The 17,661-nt window shown below is 35.4% G+C and overlaps 1 long non-coding RNA gene across 1 annotated transcript; it reads right to left on the reverse strand.

Moving 5' to 3' along the window:
• On the reverse strand, positions 1-932 carry LOC127098476 (uncharacterized). Its single transcript, XR_007793367.1, has 3 exons — positions 742-932; positions 243-640; positions 1-160 (listed from the first exon to the last, which is right to left on the reverse strand). It is a non-coding gene; the product is annotated as an uncharacterized LOC127098476 (long non-coding RNA).
• Between the last annotated feature and the right edge of the window lie 16,729 nt (positions 933-17,661).

Genomic DNA, 17,661 nt, shown 5'->3' on the forward strand with positions numbered 1-17,661 from the left:
GCTATTTGAACACCTTTGAATCAACGGTCATTAGCCTTGGTCTATCCCAAACTTGGACCTAATCTCACGCTATCTTGTCTTGATTTACCACCAAAGTCCATGTGTGCACCCTTGCTTATTATCTTGCAGCAGCACCATAAGCACATAACCAGTGGTGAACCTACAAAATCAAAACCAAGTCATGTGTCAAAACTGCAGCAAGGCCACGAATGTCTGCAACTGTCTCAAGCCATAGGCCATACCTGTTAAACCTCATGCCATAAGCCAAATAAACTCTGCAGCAAGCAGTGCATCAAGGCACACAACTTGCAACAAACCAACTTCACTTATCACTCTTGGCTAACCAAAAACAACTCATCAAACCATGGAAATGCACGATCAATCCAATGGAAATACATGATTTGCTAGCCCTACTGCTGCAGCAGTCCATTCAATATCCTGTTGCATATTGCCTTGCCTAAAATCTTGCAATAGCACCATGATGTTTACATGATTATTAGACATACTTACATATGCAGTAGGCTTTGGACTCGTGATAATGGAGAAGGCTCATGAAAGCTGCTGCAATCATGACACATCCTGCAGAAAAACCAGCCCACGACCAAAGCTAGTCAACTGGTGAAGCAAGTGAGACTTTGATCTGCAAAGGCAACAAACCCAAGGTCAAGGTCACAAAGAATTTCCCTACAGCAAGGGGTTAATGAGCCATGACAAGCCAAAACACGGTTGAGTTGTGATCACCTGGTGAAAACCTTGGCAATACACAATGCTGCCCTGTGAGATATGACAGGCCAAAACTGGCACAGAATGAAAGCATTTCTAAAAACCAAATACCTTTTAAAGAAAAAAGTTCCTGTTATAAAGCGGAATCAGTCTATCGGTAATGTTAAGACCGTAACTTCAGGAAAGGCAAAAACAGGAGATATCCTGGATTCAGGGTCCAATGCTACAAACCAAAATCTGAGTGGTACATCACCATTTCAAGTTGCAATGGTGCAACTGTCTTAGCTATATTGGAGTCTTGGATTTAAAAGTAAGAGGCAATGGTGACTGCACATCAAAACCAAACATATCCAAATGAATTCTTGACTGCTGCTACAAGGTCACCAACATTCCAAATTATCTAGTCTAGCTCAAGAGATTTATGGCAGCTCAGTTATGATGATGATTGGGATTCACCTGCATACAATTCAATCCACCATTTGTCTAGTTACAACAGCTTGTATCACAGGGTGCATCAGTCTTGGTATAATGGACCAACCTGGCCTACCCCATCCTTCAACCAAAACCAAATATGTCCTGCAGCATGTGGAGAAAACCAACCTGGTTATGCTGCATGAACCATGACCATACCAAGCCTGCAGTGCCTGCAAAAGACCATAACTATATGTTGCAGAAAACCATCAGAAAATGGACATTGAACATGCTGCAAAACCACAAGCGCCTTGCAAATTACCATGTCCTGATTGACAAGACCATTTTGCAAGCACTCAGCAGTTGAACCATTCACCAAGTCAGAATTGTTGCAAGCCTTGAGATTATGAAATGCTACATTGGCCATTTGGACAAGAGAGTACACATGGGTTTGGTCTTGGACTCAATATGGCAAACATTCTGCCAGGATCCTGTCATGGAATATGCCAGCAAGTTGTCAGGAACCAAAAGGAAATTTTGTAAACCAACATCATCATGACAATCATGCATCCAAACATAGTGCATGACATTCATGAAAACCTAGAAGAACTAGTGAAACAAGTACCCCATGACTGTGCCACATTGTATACCAAACCTGCTGCAGGCCATGACCTTGCCCTGAACCAATCATGATCTGTGTTGCTACATGCGACAAACAACATCACTGGAAGTCCAATAGGCAAGTAACAATAGGTTGTAGTAAATCATTAGCAAGCCATAATCATTGAACTATCAAGCTATGCATATACCAGCCTACATTACGCCAACAAAACCAGTTCAGACCTGTTACAAAACATGATAACTAAACTAAACTCATGCCAGTTATGGCCAAATGACAATACTCAGTAGCATACACTTACCTGCCGGACTACATCAACACCAACAACACACCATCAACACAATGCCAGGCCCTGAAGTGTGTTAGCTTACCAAACCTGAATCATGTTAGCAAAACCACCAGCTGTGACAATAGAAACCCGGTCTGACCTACAATCCACAGCCAAAATCACAAACACATCAAGGTCAGGCCATCTCATTTCCTTGCAATTCAATAAAGAATCAGACCTAGCAACTTACCATATGTTGGATTGGAGTAGCAAAGCCAGTTGGGGAAGTAGTGGTGCGAGGTCACAGTGAAATACATACCCCAAAACCAAACTTGTTCCAAGCCTACATCAAGGTGCTTACAAGGACATGATTGGCCAATGGATGGTAAAAGCAGATAGGTACCAGCAAGACCAAGTCAGACATATTGCAAGACCGCCACATCCATGTGCTGCAGTGTGATAATCATCTACCAAATACAAAGTCACATTGAAGCCAACACACATGACAAACTCAGCTGTTCAATAAGCAAAACCAAGGAATGTCTTACCTGCTGCAGGGACATTAGCCAAGTTGGAGTTTGGAGCAGTATACCACTCTAGATTCATCATATCATGGTATCCAAGTCATCCTAAGCCAGTTCTTGCTGCTGCAATGCCATAATAGGTACACATGCCAAATGAGATGATTTGCAACCAACATTGCTATGTTGCAAAAGCACTCAAGCAAAGATAGACCAATACCATGCTCAGACTTACACCAGCATGTTGCAATGACAATTCTGCACAAATAACAAGCAAGTCAATGCTAGGCATAAAGCAACATTAATATTGGAAAGAATCAATGACAGAATGACATTCAAATCTGTTCCTGTGAAGTCTTGTGGTGATGAAGGTGTTGTAAAAAGGGCTAGTTCAAACGATGTTGAGTCCAGAGATAGAAGGGATTTTGATGTTGCAGAGAAAGTGAGTAACCAAAGAAATATTCCTGTGAAGCAAATTGAGTCGCATCATGTGAAAAACAACACCATGGATAGTGAAAAGAGTCCCAATTCCACGCCACTTTCTGAAACTTCTCAGAATATTGAAGAAACTGTGGCAGCTCCAGGAATCAAACATCTTCCTCCATAATTCCAACCTGCAACATGTTACCAACCCAATTCCACCTGACTGCAAAACCACATCAGTCTCGCATCCTGCAGCATCCATGTTCATCATCAAGCCAAGGCATAACAGCTACAATGAGGTTCCTAATGAAAGCAGTCAAGTTGTTCAGTCCAAAGAAACATGAAATAAATTGGCAAATGCAATCCATCATCAGTGGAAATCATGTTGTTGAACCTGTTTTGAAACCCTGTTGCAGAAGCAAATTGAATCCAAGCCAAACCTCCAAAGCCAAAGAACCATCAACCTTTTGAGTCCTCATTCACAAACCAACTGAGTTTTCTGACAATAGAAATTCACTGCAGTAAAAAACACAAGTTAATTAGCCACCAGTAAAATTCAAATTTCAGAAATATCCCAATTTGGCATGGAGACAAAAGCGAAGAAGAAAGCTAAGTTCAGAATACCGTTTCCGGATAATAGCATCAAATAGGACAAACTCGTTTTTGAGCAGAAAAAGCACTTCTGGAATTTGCTTCTTTGAGCTTTTGAGTATCAAATCAAAACCCTAATTCACAGAACATAAATAGGGAAGAGAATCAGTAAAGGAAAGGGAGAGAAATCAGTGAGGGACGAAAAAAAAAACCTAGAGAACAACAGAGAACTTGGAAGCGAAAATCTGAGAAAAAACCCTAAAAACCCCAAAATCGTTTACCTGGAGGCCAACTTCTGCGCATCCTTCACCACCACCGCAGTGACACTTTGTAAGAACCTCTCTTTCTTTCTCTTTATCCTTCCCATATGCTTGTTGATTGAAAATATTTGTGAGAGTTGAGAGAGTTTGATTCGCTGAGTTTGAGAGCGTGAGAGGGTTTCGTTGATGAGTGATGTCATAAGAGGGACGAGAGGGGCGAGTTCGTGAGATTGCCATTGTTGGGGAAGGTTGAGTTCGTGAGGTGGGGGAGAAGAGAGGAAGACGAGTTCCTGTTTCGTCGTCTCCATTTCGTTTTCTTTTTTTTCTTTTTTTTAATCTTTTTTTTATTTATTTAATTTAATTTGTTTTAATAGAAATAAACAAAAACATAAAAAGGTTTTATATGTTAGTATTTTCTGTTATTGTCCTTAATCTTTTTTTACTTATTTTTTATCTCGGTTTATATATTTAACATAGTATCACAATAGCAGATGATCATAAGTGGTTTGGTGGAGAAGGGCAGTGTGTATATTATTGAGTGGGGTGGGTTCAATACTCATGAGTGGCACTTTTTGGCATTTTATTTCTTTTAGCTATATTATTTTTTCTTTTAGCATTTTCGTTTCTTTTTATGTTTATGCTTTTATTACACTTATATGTTCATTTTGTTAATAATGTAAAGTTGTTGTATTTAATTTAATTCAAAACCATTTTAAAACTATAAAAAATCATATTTTTCTCGATTTAATATCGAGCCCATTTTCACACCCTTGTAAGTCGATTGCTTTTTAAGCATCGCCATCAACCTCACATAGCTTACTCTTGGGCTTTCTTACAATGAGCCGGTTCCTTTGCACTTACACCCATACATTACATTATTTATTGTTTGGACCCGATTTAATTATTCCAATACTTTGAATCCCCATTTGACAAAATGTACCCCACTCCCCCGATGTGTAATAATTTTACTGCTTTTCATTTCTTTATTTGCTTGGCTGTTTAGTTAGCTACTAACACAAGAATAAAATCAACCATTTCCAAAAGATAAAAAAAAATATGACTCGATCCAACGTCGAGTATTTTCTCAGTAAACAAATCAATTCATTTTGCCCTCCTATTCCATTGCAGTTTTTTTCCAAACTTTCATCAAATGCTTGATTCAACGTCAAGCCATTTTCTCTAATAAAAACTCAAAAAATATTAATTCATAAGTCAAGACTTTTTCAATAAAGATGGAAGTGGAACGTGGTGTATACCACGCACTCCTGAGACTAGGATCCGAGATGTATATCTCGCCAATCCTAGCTTTCGCCATCATCCAATTTACCCACTTTGTTTTCTCAAACACTCATTCAAATCTTTCTCAAACGTCCATCAATACTTGATCTAGGTCAAGTCATTTTCACAACAAAAACTCAAAATACCTAATTCTTATTTAAACCCTCTTTCAATAAAGGTTGAAATGGAACATGGTGTATACCATGCACTCCTGAGGTTAAGATTCGAGACGTATGCCTCGCCAATCTTAACTCTCGCCATCGCCTAAAATTGTCAATGCGGTTTCTCCAAACCCTTTCTCAATCAAATTCAAAACACTTAATTCTCTATTAAACACTTTTGCAAATAAAGGTGGAAATGGAACATGGTGTATACCATGCACTCCTGAGGCTAGGATTTGAGATGTATATCTCGCCAATCCTAGTTCTCGCCATCATTCAAAGCACATCCAACCAATCAAACTCTTTTTCTCGCCGCCGTGCGACCAATCAAAAAACCTTTTCCGAGTGTAGATTTGTAAATCCTAACACCTAAGTACATATTGCATGACAACTCTAGGGCAGAGCTTCCCCATTTCTTTTAGACCTTCCGTGCATCTCCGATCTTGTGGCATGTAGTCCGTCCTATTGCAAAGAGGTAACTGCCTAAGACTCGATTCAGCGAGCTGCGACACCTACTGCTAGGACGTGAACACATTGCCCACTCTCCTTTGACACAACTGGTTTCCTCCTTTGTAAGTCCATGTTCAGATGGCAATCCCTATGTAGCTGAACTACGGCAACTCTGATTCTCATGTTCAGATGAGATACGTAGGCACAAGATGCGATGTCTTGCCGAGTTTGACTAACAACTAACAACTAATCTTTGTTTGTTTTCTCCCTCGTTGCGATCCTTTCTCTCGCCCTCGTTGCGACCGAGACCTTCCCTTTCTCTTGCCCTAGTTGCAATCGAGACCCTTATTTCCGTAGTTTAGTTTGAACTACGTTTTGCTCTGATTCTCATTCCCGATGAGATACGTAGGCATAAGACGCGACGTCTTAGCGAGCACACTCCTCTTTAACCCATAGGTAGCCGAGCTACGATGACTCTGATTCTCATTCCAGATGAGATACGTATGCAGTGGATGCGACATCCGTGCGAGTCATTTTTCTCTTGACCCTTTTAGTAAATAGTACATCAGATAAACACACACCCTTTAGACAAGAACAAACAAGAGTGGATCCCGTAGAGTACTACGGATGCGTAGGGGTGCTAATACCTTCCCTCCGCATAATCGACTCCCGAACCCAAGATTTGGTTGCGAGACCTTGTCTTTTCCTTTCCTTTCTCCAGGTTTACTTCGAGCGTTTCCTTTCCCTCCTTTGGGATAAATAACGCACGGTGGCGACTCTTCTGTCTTTTTCTTTCGCCGGTTGTTTTTTCGCACCTTCTGTATTTTTCAGGCTGCGACAAAGCTGCAGTTCGGTATGGTCCAGAATATCCCAGATCCCCCAGCTAGCCTAGGAGAATGGCATATGCGTAAAGTGAACGACCAATGGAACTTCAACCCTTGGCAAAACTTCGCAAGATCGGAGTGTCGCAAGTGGAAGCACCGTCATGACCATGTCTTAACTGATGCAGTCATGCCAAATGAGGTAAAACCAAGTCGTACTTATATGGCTTGGTACAGATCGGTTGGTTTTCAATTCATCGCCGAAGATATGTACCTCTACGACCCACGCCAGGCAAGTTACACACAAGAAGGATCAACATCTAACCCCCAACAACATTCTCAGCTCGGTTACTCACAACCCCCTATCCGTCAAACTTTTCGTTCCACAAACACACAAACATACAACCAAAACATGTCATTCACCCAACCCCAATACCAAGAACATACCCCATACCACCACCAACAAATTGACCATCAACCTGAGACCCAACATCGCTTCGCACCCACACCATCACCCTACCAAAGTCGCCTTAGCCAAAACACCAACTGCCCCTCCTCCTACCGTAGCCAAGAAGCCCAAACATCACAAAACCAAAACATCCCAAAACCCTATCTCTACCAAACACCCCAACAACCTTTCCAACCTTTCCTAGACGCATCATTCACACCCATGTCTCACTTCAACCGTCCCGGTCGCCCATCCATGAGTCAACCACATCCCAACTTCTCTGGCATGGGTCATGAGCTCAGCTACGGCGGTACACCATCATTGCATACTGAAGACTATGCTCAGTTGCCTGAATACCTCAACAAACCTTCTCCTGTAGTTGGTAGTGACGCTCCTGGCCCCTCAGATGAACAAACATCGGTGTAGAATCGTCAACTTGGGTTAGGATCAAGGGTTAGGGTAGCTAGGGGATGTGGGACCGGAGGTCGGTTAGGTGATCCCGGTCATCACCATTAGGTTTCTTTGTGTAAACTCCAAACTTTATTAATATCAAGTCGTATTATATCAAATTTATCTTTCAATTATACCATAAAACACAAAAAAAAATGCATTTTAGGAGGAGTCTCCAATTTAATAATAGGTCACATGTGATAATACTAGAACATTATAGGTCACTTTGGACCAAAGCCATTGAAATGTGAAAAAGTCCAACTTCAAGTGCCCATAACTTTCTCATAAAAACTCCAAATGATGGAAAAGTTAAGTCCAAATTCATTGTCTTGAAAAGATCTACAACTTTTATGTTGAAGGTTTTGTCATTTGAGGCTTTTATAATTCAAACAGAAGGGCTTGAAGTTGGTCCATTTTGGCAAAATTCACATACACATGTTTTGACTAAAACCCTAATTTTGGGTCAACTTCCCAAGGACCTAACTCACTCATTCTTTATTCTTTTGAGGTGGGACCAAGTGCATTAGACATTTTAAGATGTCTACTTCAATTATTATGTTGGACAAAATTTCATAATTCTAAAATAAACACATGTGATAATACAAAACATTATAGGTCACATAACAGTTGAAATGTGAAAAAGTCCAACTTCAAGTGCCCATAACTTTCTCATAAAAAATCTAAATGATGGACAATATAAGTCCAAATTCATTGTCTTGAAAAGATCTACAACTTTTATGTTGAAGGTTGTTTCATTTGAGACTTTTATAATTCAAACAGAAGGGATTGAAGTGGGTCCATTTTGGCAAAATTCACATACACATGTTTTGACTAAAACCCTAATTTTTGGTCAACTTCCCAAGGACCTAACTCACTCATTTTTTATTCTTTTGAGGTGGGACTAAGTGAATTGGTAATTTTAAGATGTCTACTTCAATTGTTATGTTGGACAAAATTTCATAATTCTAAAAGAAACACATGTGATAATACAAAACATTATAGGTCACATAACAGCTGAAATGTGAAAAAGTCCAACTTCAAGTGCCCATAACTTTCTCATAAAAAATCCAAATGATGTAAAATTTAAGTCCAAATTTATTGTCTTGAAAAGATCTACAACCTTTAAGTTTAAGGTTTTGTCATTTGAGGTTTTTATCATTCAAACAGAAGGGCTTGAAGTTGGTCCATTTTGGCAAAATTCACATACACATGTTTTGACTAAAACCCTAATTTTGGGTCAACTTCCCAAGGACATAACTCACTCATATTTTATTCTTTTGAGGTAAGACCAAGTGCATTGGAAATTTTAAGATGTCTACTTCAATTGTTATGTTGGACAAAATTTCATAATTCTAAAAGAAACACATGTAATAATACAAAACATTATAGGTCACATAACAGTTGAAATGTGAAAAAGTCCAACTTCAAGTGTCCATAACTTTCTCATAAAAAATCTAAATGATGGAAACTTTAAGTCCAAATTCATTGTCTTGAAAAGATATACAACTTTTATGTTGAAGGTTTTTTCATTTGAGGCTTTTATCATTCAAACAGAAGGGCTTGAAGTGGGTCCATTTTGGCAAAATTCACATACACATGTTTTGACTAAAACCTTAATTTTGGGTCAACTTCCCAAGGACCTAACTCACTCATTTTTTATTCTTTTGAGTTGGGACAAAGTGCATTGGAAATTTTAAGATGTCTACTTCAATTGTTATGTTTGACAAAATTTCATAATTCTAAAAGAAACACATGTGATAATACAAAACATTATAGGTCACATAACAGTTGAAATGTGAAAAAGTCCAACTTCAAGTGCCCATAACTTTCTCATAAAAAATCCAAATGATGGAAATTTTAAGTCCAAATTCATTGTCTTGAAAAGATATACAACTTTTATGTTGAAGGTTTTGTCATTTGAGGCTTTTATCATTCAAACAGTAGGGCTTGAAGTTGGTCCATTTTGGCAAAATTCACATACACATGTTTTGACTAAAACCCTAATTTTGGGTCAACTTCCCAAGGACCTAACTCCTTCATTTTTCATGATTTTGAGGTGGGACGAAGTGCATTGGAAATTTTGAGATATCTACTTCAATTGTTATGTTGGATAAAATTTCATAATTCTAAAAGAAACACATGTGATAATACAAAACATTATAGGTCACATAACAGTTGAAATGTGAAAAAATCCAACTTCAAGTGCCCATAACTTTCTCATAAAAATTCCAAATTTAAGTCCAAATTCATTGTCTTGAAAAGATCTACAACTTTCATGTTGAAGGTTTTGTCATTTGAGGCTTTTATAAAGGAGTCGCCAATTGAATTGGAGACTCATCTTAAAACCTACACATAGGCGCCAATTGGATTGGCTAGGGCACCTGCCCTAGCCAATCCAATTGGCGCCTCCATTCAAGTTTTAAGAGGAGTCGCCAATTCAATTGGAGACTCCTCCTAAAAATGAGATATTTTGTGAATTTTTTTGAAACCAGGTGTATTTTGCAAATTTCCTTGAAAACCTAGGTTATTTTTGTAAAAAAACCCTTAATAACATACAAAATATAAATAATCCAGTAAAATAATACACCCTAAAAACTAGACTTTCTTTATATCTATGCCACAAATCTGAAAATAATTTTTCAATGTGCAGCCCATTGAAAATATATAATCGAAATGTCACTTTTTAAAAAAAAAATTGTCAGAATTTTAATAATAAAAAAATGGTAGGCTGCATTGCAAGAAGGGGTCCGCCATCTCATCTCATATGGTGTACTATTATTTTTTTATCCTTTTTTTATTTTTAATTATTAATAAATAATTTTAATTATTTTATAAATATACTCCCTCCGTTCTTTTTTAAGTGTCATTTTTTGATTTTTTACACATATCAAGGAAGCTAATCATTATTATTACTTTTTAAATAATAATTCTTCTTTTACCTATAATACTCTTAATTATTTATTACATTCACTTTACTTTTTCTCTCTACCATCATTATTTAGGGGTAATTTTGACAAAATTGCAATTAATATTACCTTGAATTTTGCAAATGACAATTAAAAAGAAACAAATTTTTTGCAAGAAAGTGGCACTTATAAAGGAACGGAGAGAGTAATAATTAAATAAAAATTAATTAAAAGTATAAAAAAAATATTCTTTTGTTATTTTAATTTTGTAATATATTTTAATATTTATTTATATTTTTAATATTAAAATACTTTTTTGTTATTTTAATTTTGTAATATATTTTAGTATTTATTTATATTTTTAATATTAAATATGTAATAAATATAATATACATTGGAAAATTAAATAATTAAAAATAAATAAAATATGCATTAAAATATTTAATTAGTATAAATTTAAATAGGAATTAAAAAAATTAAATTCAAATATAATATTAAAAATTACAATACGATAATTAAAAATATAAAAATAAATTAGTTATCCTGTCATTATTCTTATTCAATAGAGTTAGTTAGAAAATAATATAAAATATATCGAAATTCAAAAAAAAAATCCTAACCACACCGTCATTTTTTATATATCAAACAAAAATTATAGTTAATTTATTTTTACATTTTTAATTATTGTATTATACTTTTTAATATTATATTTCAATTTAAAAATTTTAATACCTATTTAAATTTATATTTATTAAATATTTTAATGTATATTTTAATATTTTTAATTATTTAATTTTTCAATATATTTTATATTTATTAAATATTTAATTTAAAAATATAAATTAAAATTAAAATATATTACAAAATTAAAAGAACAAAAAAAGTTTTATTTTTTAATTAATTTTATTAATTATTATATTTATAAAATAATTAAAATTATTTATTAATAATAAAAATAAAAAGGAAAGAAAAAAAAAATAGGAGTGCGCCATGTGAGATGACGGATGGCGATCCGCTTCTTGCAATGCAACCTACCATTTTTTATTATTAAAATTTTTAAAAAAAAGTGGCATTTTGGTTATATATTTGGTGGCATATTGGGAAATTATGTTCAGGTTTATGTCAAAAAGTTGTCAAAGTCTAAAAACTACTCTAGTATACCATTCCTCTTGCACCAAACAGAAGCTGCTGAGATACACTCCCAAACCCCATCTCAAAACTGCCTTCGAGTACGCTTTCTCAATTACTATTTCATCATAGTAACTAGCCTAAATACACAATATAGGCAGATATTCTATTCTTCATTCATTGGGACTCCAACATTGATTGACTCACCAACTACTCAATCTTTGTATTTCATAGCTTTAGCATTCTCGAAGCAAATCTGCAATAATTTACACCTTTCACTTACCATCTACTAGTATAATTTGGTAACAAATGCATAACACAAATATCTTGAAGATCGTGAACCTAAAGCTCCCTCTATTCTCTATCTACCTTCATCAATACAATAGAAAACCAGACAACATAACCATTTGTAAGTTGCAACCATTATATCTTGAGAATGTTGATGCATCACTCGTCTCTTTATTGCGAAAGATTTGAGGCAATAATGAATCCGAGACCTTTCGCTTAAATCTGCCTAGATAATGAGGCTCATTAATCCCAATGATCAGAAGCTCTCCAAATAAGCCTTTGGATTTTTAATCCACTCGGAGGAGTTCAGAGATTTAAATTTATGATATGTAGTCTTTAAACAAGACTATGAAAAGAACTTAATATCATCCAATATATGTTGAAAATCATCCACGGCTTCAAACAAAGATGATGTTATTTCTTACTTCTTTCATCTTATAAAAAATGTCTTATTTGTATTTTTTTTTCTGTTTTAAAATAATTATCCTTTTATAATATCAATGCAACATTTATTATTATTTTTCCACTATCATGCCCCTATTAATTAGTTTTCACTTTATTCAATCATTCTTTTAATTACAATTAATAGGGGTATTCTAGTAAATGATATTAGGTTTATCATCAAAATCAACACATCTAATCATTTTCTTAAAAACCGTGAATTTTTTAAATTGGACACTTTTTATGAGACGGATTAAGTAATAACCAAACCCTCAATGTAGTAACTAATCAAACTAAGGATCTTTCCTTTGCAATATTCAAATTTGTAAGTGTCGTTGATATTGATGAATACGAGGACAAACTCTAGTAGTAGGCTTCTGACTTTGTCATGTGATGGGAGGTGTATCAGCAAACACTTTAACTATCAAGTTAATAACAACCATAAGTGTAAGGTTTATGTTTAGAATATTGCGTACTTGAGACTGAATTGTCCTTTAGCCTTTATAGCAGATTCCTAGGGTTCAAGACCTATAACTTTCTTTAGTGGAATACCTATTTTAGAGAAAATATGTCAATGGATTGTACTAACCTCTTATCAAATGGTCCATGATAGCTAAATGACTTTGATCTAGTGTGCCTCTATGGAGAGTATACCCTATGGGCCACATTTGTGTGCTAGTTTTGGGTAACTTGAATTTCCTTGGGTCGGATATAGTCCCAGTCCAAAATAGTAGTGCCTTTATTCATAGAGAATTTTTTAAAATGCACTCTTAAGCTTTTTAATCACCACGCGAAAATCTAAAAATGTCCTTTTATTTTCGGAGATGTATATCCGGACGCACCCATTACACACTCAACGCAGGTCATTCTGAGTGACGCCCTATAAGTTGAGTTGTTTTTATTTCAGAACATTTCATTAAATATATTTATAATTGATCAGTTCACTAGAAATTCTGGAGATATATTGCCGGGAGTTTGGGCGGGATTTTGAAATATTGTCACATTTGCATGTCAGATACTTTCGGAGATGCATCTTTAGAATTTTCTGATAATAGCATCAGTTGCATGATCACACCGCCATCGTTGTCATTGTTGTTTTTCAACTCAAACCCTCATCAAAAACCCTTTCATTCTCAATCCATTTCTTCACTCCAAATCCTAAATATTTTAGTTCATCACATCAAATGGAGCAATAGAAGATAGAGTTTCAGGTAGATATCCTTTATTTTCCACTGCATTTATCACATTAATCATGCATTTTTTTCTGAAAAAATGAGCATTGTGTCCTGAAATGTATATCTGGAATGAGTATAAACTTTTCCGAAGATGCATTTCTGGAAATAGTATGTGTTCAATTTCCAACTTTATTTTCAACAGTGTCGCTTATATGTTGTTATGTTGTAATTTTTTTTCATTAGATATGGAATATCCTGATGTTTTTCCAAAACAAGTTGTTCCTACGGATGTCCAAGGTGTTGTTGTGAAGGCGGTAAATGTTGGAAACCAATTTAAAAATGAGCAAGAGCTTGAATCTCACAATTAAATGCTTCAATGGATTCGTATGGAGGCCGCTAAACTTAGATTGGGTGTGGTTATCGGAATGTCTGATAATGGTTCGGATAAAAGATGCACTTTTATGACAATGACGTGCGAAAGAAGCGGGAAATATATAACTTCTCTCTGAAATTTTAAAAGAGACGACATTGGTTCAAGAAAATGGCATTGCCCATTTAATGTGTGTGGTTACATGTTGGCGGACAAAAATTGGATATTTAATGTGATATGTGGGTTCCATTACCATGATTTGTGTGAAAAAATAGTCGGCCATCCTAGCGTGTGTTGGCTCATGCCGAAGAAAAGGAATGCGTTGCTGACATGACATTGAATCTAGTCAATCGAAAAATATACTTCCAACATTGAAACGGAAAAGACCCAAAATTATATAAAATATCAAGCAATTGTATAATATTTGGTACCTAACTAACAAAGTGCTTAGGGGAGATTGAACTAAAATGCAACAACTCTTGAAATTGTTTGATGATAACAATTATGTGTCTAGTACCAAACATATGAGGATAAAGTTATTGTTAGAGATATATTTTGGACTCATCCTGATTCCATAAAGTGGACCAATGTGTTACTTACTGTGCGCATACTTGATTATACCTACAAGACCAATAAGTATAGACTTCAATTATTAGAGATGGTTGGTGTTACCTTAACTAAGAAGACATATTCTGTTGGGTTTGCATTTCTTGAGTGTGAAAAAGAGGATAATTTTACTTGGGGCTTAGAGGTGTGTCGGACACTATTGAAGGACTAAGGTGAGATGCCTAAAGTGATTGTTACCGACTGTGATACTGCCTTGATGAATTCGGTTACAAAGGTATTTATTTCTTTTAATACATTACTTTTGGGTATCACATAACGAAAAATGTGAGAAGTTAGATTAAACGTGCGGTAGGAACGAAACAAATAGAGATCGAAAATGGAAAATTGGTAAAAGCGGGTGTGGTTGTTGAAAAAATAATGGATGCATGGAATCGTATATAAGTTCTTCTACAAAAGTTATGTTTCGAAATATGTATTTCTGCTCGAGTTGGAAGCGATAATTTCAAGATTGGTCGAAATAAGTAAGGGTTGTGTGGAATACGTATTTCCATTTTGAAACAAAAGTTCAAATCGAGTTGGAAGCAACGATTTCAAGATCGGTCAAAAATATTCTGAAGGTGTTGAAGCGTCCACTTGGATATTAAAGTGTAATATTGTATTTTATGTTGAGCTCATCTATGTAATCCTAATTTTATTTTATGAATTTTAATTTCTATTTGAAAAAGTACATGTCTTTGGATCTGGTACTGATGTGTTTGTCTTACATAAATGTAACTACAGAAAACTTCCGAAGATCCATCTCCGGAATAAATTAAACCAAATAATAGGGCGTCACTCAGAATGGTATGTGTTTAGTGTATGTTGGGGTGCGTTTGGAGATACATCTTCGGAAATGGGGGATATTTTTGGATTTTCTTGTTGTGCCTAAGAAGCATATATGGTGCATTAAGAAATCCTCTATTCCTAGGCCTAATGAGTAGGAATGAATTTATCTCAAATATTTTTCAAACCTTCATGAACATTTTTTTATATAATTATGGCCTTCGAGGAGGCCCAACGTAAGTCAGGGATTCCATCTGTTTGTATTTATACTTCTTCTATGATGAACTCTTTGGTGTCCATTCAAAATTTAGACTCATTGATTCCCTAGCCGATGTTCGGGCATGATTGTACTTGTTCTTCTCTCTAGCCTTTCTTCTAAATTTCATGTGGCTCTATCTTTAGGGAAGATATCTTATGTTAAGGTGTGGGATGATTAACTATATGGGCACAATAAATAAAATTATGATCCTAATGTGTAACAAGAATTTCTTATAACGATGTGGCTCTTGAAATTGTTTTGTTCATAGTCTAGTGGACTAGTTAATTGTGTATTTATAGGGGCGAAAATGTTTCTTTTTTCTTTTTCACTTATTTTTCTTCCACGCGTTATTTTCTTGTCTCTCTGAATTTTCAAGAAACTTTCCTAAAGTTTATGAATCCACTATCATTCATTCTCTAAGCTTTGTGTTGTTAGTTATAATTTAGATTCAGGTTCATTTGTATTTAATTTGGTTTGCATTTGAATTTCATTTCATTGACACTAATATTTTAAATACTGATCTTAGCTTTCAGTTGTAAGAGAATTTGAGTGTAACCATTTTTGCATCAAAAAGTTAGTTACAGATTTTTCTCTCTTACATCATTTTCTTCATATTCAACTTTGTGTGTCAATAATTAGTATCTAGAGGTCTAGTTGTGATTCAAGAATGGGAAATACGAGTGTGTGTGAGGTGTGTGTGATTGATTTCATTTCTAAAATTCATAGTGAATTGAAGTTCAAAATTGAAACAAAGTCACATTTCTTGATTTTGAGGGATTGGGAAACACGAGTGTTAGTGAGATTTGAGTGCATTTTCACAAGAACGAAGATGAAGGCGGAAATGGTAGCTTGAACACAAAGCTTCTAGTATTTGATGTACAAAGTTGGAATTGATGGATAATTTAGATTAGTGTGATGTTTAGAGTTCAAGATATTCTTGATCTCGTCAATGACGGTTACGCATCGGTTGCAGCAGATGCAACTGAAGCACAAAGAAACACACATAGAGAAATGAGGAAGAAGGATCAAAAGGTATTTCTTATATATCCATCCGTGTTTGGATATGAATGTATTTGAGAAGATTGTTTATTCTATGACGACGAAGGATGTGTGGGACACACTAGTACGGTGCTACGGTGGTGATGCATTAGTGAAGAAGGTGAAACTTTAATCTCTATGTAATAAGTATGATAATTTCTACATGAAGAATAATGAGAAGGTACCTTATTACATCTCCAAAGTGATTCTGATCACAAATGAGATGAAATCTTGTGGAGAGACTCTCTCTGAACAAGTAGTCATTGAAAATGTACTAAGATCACTTGCCGATCAGTTTGGTTACGTTGTTGTAGAAATTGAACACTATAAAGACCTTAGCACCATAAGAATTGAAGAGCTGCAAAGTATTCTAGAGGTATAAGAGTTGTGTCTGACTGAGTGAAACTCTAAAAGAGAGGTGGAACGGTCTCTGAAAGCATCTTCTGGTAAGAAGAATTAGAAGCAATCTTGGTCATAGGCCAAGAAGAGGCTTGGTGGTGGTTATCAAGAGTCGGAAACCAAATCTGATGAGAAGAAACATCATAAGGGAAAGGAGAAGTTTGACAAGAAGAAGGTTTAATTCTATCGTTGTAAGAAGTTTGACCATTTTGTTGTTGATTGTTGGTTAAACAAGGAAAGGAAATCAAAAGAAGCAAATATAGCCAAACGAGATTCTGATGATGAATCTGTGTTATTGATGGCTTCTAAATATGATGGTGGATATTTTGTAGACTAGTGGTATATGGACATTGGCTGCTCCAATCACCTAATTGGAAACAAACAATGGTTGATCACTTTTTACTCTAGAAAGAAGATAAAGATCAGATGTACTAATGATAAATATTGGAATGCTGAAGGAATGGAAAATATCAAAGTCAGAGTGAAGAATGGAGAAATTACGCTAATCAAGGATCTTTGGTATGTTCTTGGAATAAAGGTAAATCTAATGAGTGTAGGTAAGCTAATTGAGAAAGGTTTCTAAGTTACTATGAAGGAAAATCTCTTGAAGTTGTATGATTCTGATCAGAAAATGATTATGCAATCTGAACAGGGAAGCAACAGAACATTCAAAGTGAATGTGGAAATAGTTGAAACTAAATGCCTTAGTGCAAAAGGTGTTAAAGGTGAAAGTGAGTTATGGCGTAAGAGATCGGGGCATCTGAACTCTATAAGCTTGGGGAATCTGAGTTTTAAGAAGCTGGTACATGGAACTCCTAAGATTGTGAATCTTCAGAAGTCATGT

This window comes from Lathyrus oleraceus, chromosome 6 (assembly GCF_024323335.1).
Source record: "Lathyrus oleraceus cultivar Zhongwan6 chromosome 6, CAAS_Psat_ZW6_1.0, whole genome shotgun sequence".
In the NCBI taxonomy this organism is placed as follows: domain Eukaryota; kingdom Viridiplantae; phylum Streptophyta; class Magnoliopsida; order Fabales; family Fabaceae; genus Lathyrus; species Lathyrus oleraceus.